This window comes from Cupressus sempervirens, chromosome 9 (assembly GCF_028749045.1).
Source record: "Cupressus sempervirens isolate cs-2001-9-10 chromosome 9, ASM2874904v1, whole genome shotgun sequence".
Classification (NCBI taxonomy): Eukaryota; Viridiplantae; Streptophyta; class Pinopsida; order Cupressales; family Cupressaceae; genus Cupressus; species Cupressus sempervirens.
This window is the reverse complement of record NC_143126.1, coordinates 639,357,146-639,365,401: the sequence shown is the minus strand read 5'-3', so window position 1 is coordinate 639,365,401 and position 8,256 is coordinate 639,357,146.

The following is an 8,256-nucleotide window of genomic DNA, read 5'->3' as shown; positions in this document are numbered from 1 at the left end:
GCGGCATAAGCGTCAGACAAGTAGTGAAGAAGATATGAGCAAAATACCAAATCTGCCTATAGTCGAAAATGCAACTAAACTACCTGATAATGAAGCTGACAACAAAGAATTCCAAAGGCCAAACCCCAAGGGAATGATGTCTAGAATGTTACAAGAGAGGATAAACATCCTCAAATGCCAAGAATGGAGCTACAACTCACACACCAATTTCTTCTCATATTCAACTTGCCTAATGAAGCCACAAATGCTTCCTTTTATTCTATTTCCAAGGGTCTGCTCAACTTATATGAGCAATGTGGGATAAAAGATGTGTAATATATAAAACATATATTAAAATACCCCTTATGTCTCCCTTGGGTACACATCACAATAAAATAAATATTAAAGTAACAATTTAATATTTTATAATTAAATTAGACATTACTTTAATAAAACTTCAGGCATTAAAATGTATTAGCAATCGGACTCCGAATAATGCGAGTGATAGCTCATCGAAAAGCTCTCACCAAGGAGTATCAAATCCAATCACCAAAATCGACCTGCACTGTGTCCTGCCGACTTACTAAAAATAGTAAGTATGCCTGAAACTGAGTAAATCAACTTCGTTTTGGCCCAAACTGGAAATGACTAGGCCAAAACACTCTAGGATCGCATTAAACACTTCGTTAGCCCTCGGGACCATGTAGAAGAAGGCTAGTGCATACACACTTGGTCAACTGCTAAAATGGGGACATTACAGTCCGCCCCCCTTGAAATGGCTTGTCCTCAAGCAATCTCAGTCCAGCCTGCTGAATAACCTGCTCACTCTCCCATGTAGAATCTTCCTCCGGCAGGTCTTTCCATCTAACCAAATACTCCTTCACTATCTTGTTTCTAAGCTTCCTCTCTCTGGTGTCCAGAATAGCCTTGGGTACTAACACAAGCTTCCCCTCCTCATCCAAAGGGGGTAAATCTATAGAAGGCACTAAACTCTGACCAATGGCTTTCTTAAGCCTAGACACATGAAACACATTGTGCACTCGATTGCCCTCTGGAAGCTCAAGCTCATAGGCGACTTTTCCCACTTTGCAAATCACCCTGTAGGGACCATAAAATCTAGGTTTCAACTTTTCAGCTCTGCTCTTCTTGAGTGATGACTGTCTATATGGTTGTAGCCTCAAGTAAACCATATCCCCTACCTCGAAGCTACGCTCTATTCAGTGCTGATCAGCATACAATTTTTGTTGATTCTGGGCCTGTTGTATATTCTCTTTGAGCACTTTCAGGATGTCCTGACTATCCTGCAATAAGTTTTTTGCTTTGGGCACTCTACTGTCCCCCAAAACTAAATCCATAAAGCTAGGTGCTACATAACCATAGAGTGCCATAAAAGGAGTCATCTTGATGGACATATGATAAGTGGTGTTATAACAATACTCTCTCATATGCAACCATCTAATCCAAGCCTTTTGTTGTGTAGTTACATAGTTCCTCAAATATCATTCCGCTCATTTATTCATAATCTCTATTTGCCCATCTGTTTGCGGATGATAACTAGTGCTAGGTGTAAGATCTATACCACACAACCTAAACAACTCTTGCCAAAAAACACTCATCAACTTACTATCCTAGTCGCTAACAATGAATCTGGGTAGCCCATGTAACCTGAATATCTCTCTAAAGAAAAGATCTACCACCTATGCCACTGTGTAAGTGGACGGAATAGCAAAGAAGTGAGAAAACTTTGTCAAGCGGTCCACCACCACATAGATGCAATCCCTTCTCTGCACTTGTGGTAAACCAGTGATGAAGTCCATCGAAATAATTTCCCATTTCCTATCAGGAATGGGCAAGGGCTGTAATAAACCTGCAAGAAATGTGTGCTCTCCCTTATTATGTTGACAAACCACACACTCCCTGACATACCTCTAAACATCATCCTTGAGCCCTTTCCATGAAAACCGCTCTCGAATCTGCCTATAGGTCTTGAAGACCCCCGGATGTCCAGCTGTGGGTGCATCATGAAATGCCTTTCGTATCACCTCTCTCAAATATGATGATGGAATCAAATAAACCTTGTCCTGAACTCTGATCAATCCATCTATCACCTCATAGCGATCATCCTATATGGTACCTGAAAACAATCCAGAAGCCCAAGCATCTCTGACATACTCTGCTATAATTCGATCTCTCCAATCTCCTGAAATCTCTGCTAGAGCACATAAGTGAGGTCTCCGAGACAAACTCTATGTCAAAGTCATAACCCTGCAATTTAGTCACCCATTTTTGTTGCCGGTCATTAAGATCACACTGGCTCATGAAGTATTTAATACTGTTGTGATCAGTCTTGATCACAAAATGTCCACCTACCAAATATGATCAAAATTTGGCCAATGCATGCATTATGGCCAACATCTCCCGATCATAGATAGAATAACTTTTCTCAACTCCCTAGAGCTTCCTACTCTCGAATGCAATGGGATACTTCTCCTGCATCAATACTGCTCCAATCCCATCACCTGATGCATCACAATGAAGCTCAAAAGGCTTCATGAAATTTGGTATAGCTAGAAATGGACATGAAGGCATAACCTGCTTGAAATGCTCAAAACACCTCTGTGCTGCCCCTGTCCACACGAAGGCTTCTTTCCTGGTAAGATCTATCAAGGATGTAGCAATCTGTGAGAATCCCTTAACAAACCTCCTATAAAAACCACATAAACCAAACAATCCCTTAAGCTGTGTAAGGTTTGTGGGAGTAGGCCACTCTACAATAGCTCTAATCTTTTTGGGATCAACCCGAACGCCATCTGCACTAATGATATGCCCAAGGTAAAGGAGCTTAGTCATGCCAAAATCACATTTAGATTCCTTGGCATACAATGAATCTCTCTCTAGAATAGATAACACCTCCTCTAGATGATGTAAGTGCTCCTCCCAGGTCTTACTGAAGACCAAGATATCATCAAAGAAGATCAAGACAAATCTCCTTAGCTGCTTCCTAAATACCTGGTTCATACAACTTTGAAATGTAGCAGGTGCATTGGTTAGACCAAATGGCATAACCATGAACTCAAAGTGGCCATAGTGACATCAGAAGGCTATTTTCTCAATGTCCTTTGCTCTCATCCTGATTTGATGGTATCCGGATCGCAAATCAATTTTGGTGAAGAAGCAGGCCCCATGCAACTCATCAATCAGCTCATCAATCCTAGGAATGGGATACCTTTTTTTAATTGTTTTCTTATTTAGTGCCCTGTAATTGATGCACATGCGCATCGTCCCATCCTTCTTCTTTACCAATACTACTACTGAAGCAAAGGGGCTCTTACTGGGCCTGATATGCCCCATCTCCAACAAATCCTTAATCGTCTTCTCTATCTCATCCTTGTGTTTCTTAGGATGACCATAGGGAGTAATCATAACTGGTTTGGCTCCCTCCTCGAGCTCAATAACATGTTCCATCCCCCTGTCAGGAGGAACCCCATGAGGAATATCGCTAAATACTTTAGCATGTCTATCAAGTATCTTCTGGATATCTGGTGGATGACTCTTTTCTTGTGGCTCTGGTGAAGTTGGCATAATGTAGCATTCTGCCGCCCACTCTATGTCATCATGACGAAAAAGTTTCTGCATTCTCCTCAAGGACACTACTCTGCAACCTCCATCTGAAAGTCCTCTAAGTACCACAGTTTTTCCCTCATGCTGGAATCTCATCTCCAATTTTGCTAGATTGAGTGTGAACTCAACTAGTGAAGCCATCCATGTCATGCCAAGGATGACATCATAATCTCCCATGTCCACAACATAGAACTCATCCTCCAACTCGTAGCCATCTCCAAACCTAATGCGAAGATTAGATATCTTTCGAGTGCATAATAACTTATCACCGTTAGCCACCATGACTCTAAACCCATCATGCTCCTCTATCTGTAACCCTCTCCTAGCTACCAACTATGCATCTATGAGGTTATGTGTAGCTCGAGTGTCAATAAGAGATATCACTTTCTGCCCCTGGATAGTACCCCTGACCTTAAATGTGATTGCCTTTTGGGCCCCTGTGAAGCATGCCAATGATCTATCATCCTTAGGAATGTTGCTCTCCTCTATAGTGTTACCCTCATCTGAATCAGAGTGTTGATCCTTCCCTTCTGACTCTGACTCTTCTACTGAAAAATACTCCATTTGATTTGCCTTAGCCTTGAGAGAACATTTATGAGATAAGTCCCAAGGCTCTCTACAATGGAAGCACAACTTCTTCTTTCAAAGTTCATTCAAGGTTTCATTGTCTAGTCCTTTTGATACTTCTTTGGGTTTGCTATACTCTTTCTGAAATGGTTTTTTGTCTTTGTCCTTGTGGTAGGAAGAATCTGTTGAATGGTTTTTTCCTTTATATACCAAAGGGGCTAAATCTCGTGCCTTTTTAGTTGCTTCAGCTAAGGTGAGTGGATCATGTCCCTTCACCCAACCTCGTAATGGATCAGTAAGACCATCACAAAATAACACCACCAATCTCCTAGGAGAGATATCAGTGACAAGTACAGACAAGTGTTGAAACTCAGCAATGTAAGCATCCATAGAACCTGACTATTTTAACTGTGCTAGCTCCTTGAAATGTAACTCAGGATCCTTAGTGTCAAATCTTCCAATCAATGTTTCGGTGAATTCCTCATAGGATGTAATCTAATTATGCCCCAAAGTCACCATGCCATGATGCCACCATTCATGTGCAATGCCATCCAAGTGCATAGCTGCATACTTGACAGCCTCCTCCTCAGGCATAGGATTTAGCAGCAAGTATGTATCTACCTTCTGCACCCAAGCTCGTGCAGTTATCTTCCCTGAAGCATCATAATAAGGTAAAGAAAGTTTTCCAACTTTCTTCCTGAGCTCAAAGTTTTGATTCCTCCCTCCTTCTTTAGGCATGTGTCTCATCATCAAGTCCATATAATCTCTAAGAGAAATATCCACCTGAAACTCCGGTCCACTAGCCTCCTAGTCCCTCCTGAACTGATCCTGTAACTCAGTAATCTACGATTTGTTTACTGGTTGAACCGGATCTTTGGGTGGGAAAGTGGGTAGAAGAGGTCTCGAGCTCACAGTTCGCGTTGGGCGTGCAACGTGTCTAAAGTTATCAGCCTCATTCCCATTGTTGTCATGTCCATTATTACCATTAATGTTATTCTCAGGACCATTGTTGTTGCCTTTGCCTCCATGGTTATTGTTTCCCCCGTTGTTATTGTTTCCCTCATTGTTATTGTTTCTGTTGTTGGCATCACCTGGATTAATAATGACACCCATCTGTCTAGCCATGAGCTACAACATCATGTCCATTCGCCTATTCTGCTCCTGCTGCATACGCTGCCCCTACTCTAATGTATCCAGTAACGATCTGAATAGTACCTCCCCCTGATCTGGACCAGCATTTCTACCTCCACCTAATCCTCTATTCCTGTCATCTCGATCACCCATATTATTGTCCTAATCAAAGAATATCTCCTCCGTGTCTGTATGGTTGGATTCAATGTCCACCTGCACGGATGTACTAGACTGTTTGCTTTGCAAGTCTAAAATCCTATTTTGTCTTGCTCTGGTATCGAGGAAATTATAAGATCCCTGTCGCATGCTCAAACATAAATGCTTAGCTTGTGTTTTTTATTTATTTTTTATTTTAGTGTTTTGACATTTCATCAAACACTTTTTTCCTCTATCTGGCTATTCCAAATTCCCTATAAGACCTCCATAGGATGGCAGGACTTATAGCTCTGATACCACTGTAATGGGCACCCCTGAATGTCCCAAAAACTAAACCAAATTGCTGAAAGGAATTATGTCAAACAATTTGCATGCAACCTCTTATTTCTCCATTTAATGTTTTAAACCCCTTACAACTCCAGAAATCAAACATTTATTTGTTTGTTGTGTTTGTGCATGGAATTGGTATCATACAACATAAACAAGAAAGAAACAACAATAATATGCAAAGTGGAAATGAACTACAACCAAATAAATGTTATTTTCAGAATTCATAAAACCAAATACATGGCAGATTTATCAACTCACTAATTACTTCAGCATTATTGACATAATACTCCAGCACATGCTTTCAAAGTTGCTACTACAGTACTTTGTCCTTCAATCAGTCCACTACCTTTGTAATATCATTCTCTCAAAGCGGCATAAGCGTCAGGCAAGTAGTGAAGAAGATATGGCAAAATACCAAATCTGCCTATAGCCGGAAATGCAACTAAACTGCCTGATAATGAAGCCGATAACAAAGAATTCCAAAGGCCAAACCCCAAGGGAATGATGTCTAGAATGTTGCAAGAGAGGATAAATGTCCTCAAATGCCAAGAACGGAGCTGCAACTCACACACCAATTTCTTCTCATATTCAACCTGCCTAATGAAGCCACAAATGTTTCTTTTTATTCTATTTCCAAGGGTTTTCTCAACTCATATGGGCAATGTGGGATAAAAGATGTGTAATATATAAAACATATATTAAAATACCCTTTATGTCTCCCTTGGGTACACATCACCATAAAATAAATATTAAAGTAACACTTTAATATTTTATAATTAAATTAGACGTTACTTTAATAAAACTTCAGGCATTAAAATGTATTAGCAATCGGACTCCGAATAATGCGAGTGATAGCTCATCGAAAAGCTCTCACTGAGGAGTATCGAATCCAATCACCAAAATTGATCTGCATTGTGTCCTGCCAACTTACTAAAAATAGTAAGTATGCCTGAAATTGAGTAAATCAACTTCGTTTTGGCCCAAACTGGAAATGACTAGGCCAAAACACTGTAGGATCCCATTAAACCCTTCGTTAGCCCTCAAGACCATGTAGAACAAGGCTAATGCACACACACTTGGTCAACTGCTAAAATGGGGACATTACAAGAGATACACTCCCTAGAAGCCAAGAGCTAAGAAAGCTCCAACCGATCCCCTAGAGTGCCACATGACGGCCAATCAAAAGAATTCTTCCATCTGTAACCAATCGAAAGGCCTAGGTTATGAGCCTCCTTATAATGAGCCACCTTATTCCATCTAGAAGAAAGAAAAAAATACAAAGAGGCTATAAGTGAAAATGAGAGGACAAGGGAGGAGAATGCCCATTTTAGGAATCACTCCAAAATAGAGCCTTAATGCCTTTGTTACAGATCCAAAATAGACTTGTCTTCACTAGGTGAGCAAAAATCTTGAGGATATTCCACACCACAGAACCTCTTCCCTCAAGAGGAAACTTGGAAACATGTGAAGGTTCAATTCCAGGTAAATACTTGTGTGATAGGATACGAGCACAAAGCTAAGACTGACTAGAACACTAGGGCTAATAGAGCTTCGCAACAAGAGCTTGACAACACAGGATAGTAGAAGAAAGGTCAAGGCCTCCTTCCTTTTTTGGCTTGTAGATGCTATCCCAATTGATGAGGCTCCATTTAGTATTTTGAAAATTGTCGCTCCAAAGAAATTAGTGAGAAAAAGCATGAAATTCCTTAAGAAAATATGTCAGGGTAGCCTGAACCATGCTTTTATATATGGGAATGGCCTGAATCACAAATTGTAGGAAAGTCACCTTGCTAGTAGTAGAGAGCCACCTATGAGTCCAATGATTAACTTTTTGTCGAAGCTTGTCGAGCAAGCTCTGCCAAAAAGGCCTAGGCTATCTTCCCACCACAATAGGGACTCCCAAATCTTAGGATATTAGCAATCCTCCACTAGATAGGCTCAAGAGTGTTGAAGAAAAAAATAGAGGACTTATCATCGTTGATTTTTTGACCAAAGGCAACCAAATAAGTATCCAAGGTCAGCCAATAGGCTTTAGCTTCCTGAATCTGAGCTCTCCTAGCAAGGGTCATATCATCAACAAATTGGAGGTGGGAAAGAGTGGGCAAACCATTTCCCCATTGCCAGCCCTAAATTAGATTTTTGGGAAACATGAGACTTGATAAGTCTGCTAAGTCCCTTAGCCATAATGATGAACGAATAAGTAGAAAGGGGATCTCCTAGGAAAAGACCTCTAGAGGCCCCAAAAAGCTTTAATGGTTCACCATTAAGAAGGACCGAGAAGGAGGGATAGTAACGCGGCTCAAAACCCAACTAACCCATTCCTGATTGAAGCGAAAAGCTAGAAGAACTTTCTACAAGAAACCCCAATTGACTTTGTCATAAGCCTTAGCCATATCAAGCTTGATGAACATGGTGCATTCTCTAGAATTACACATAGAGTGAATGGCTTCAAAAGCAATAACCACCCCATCC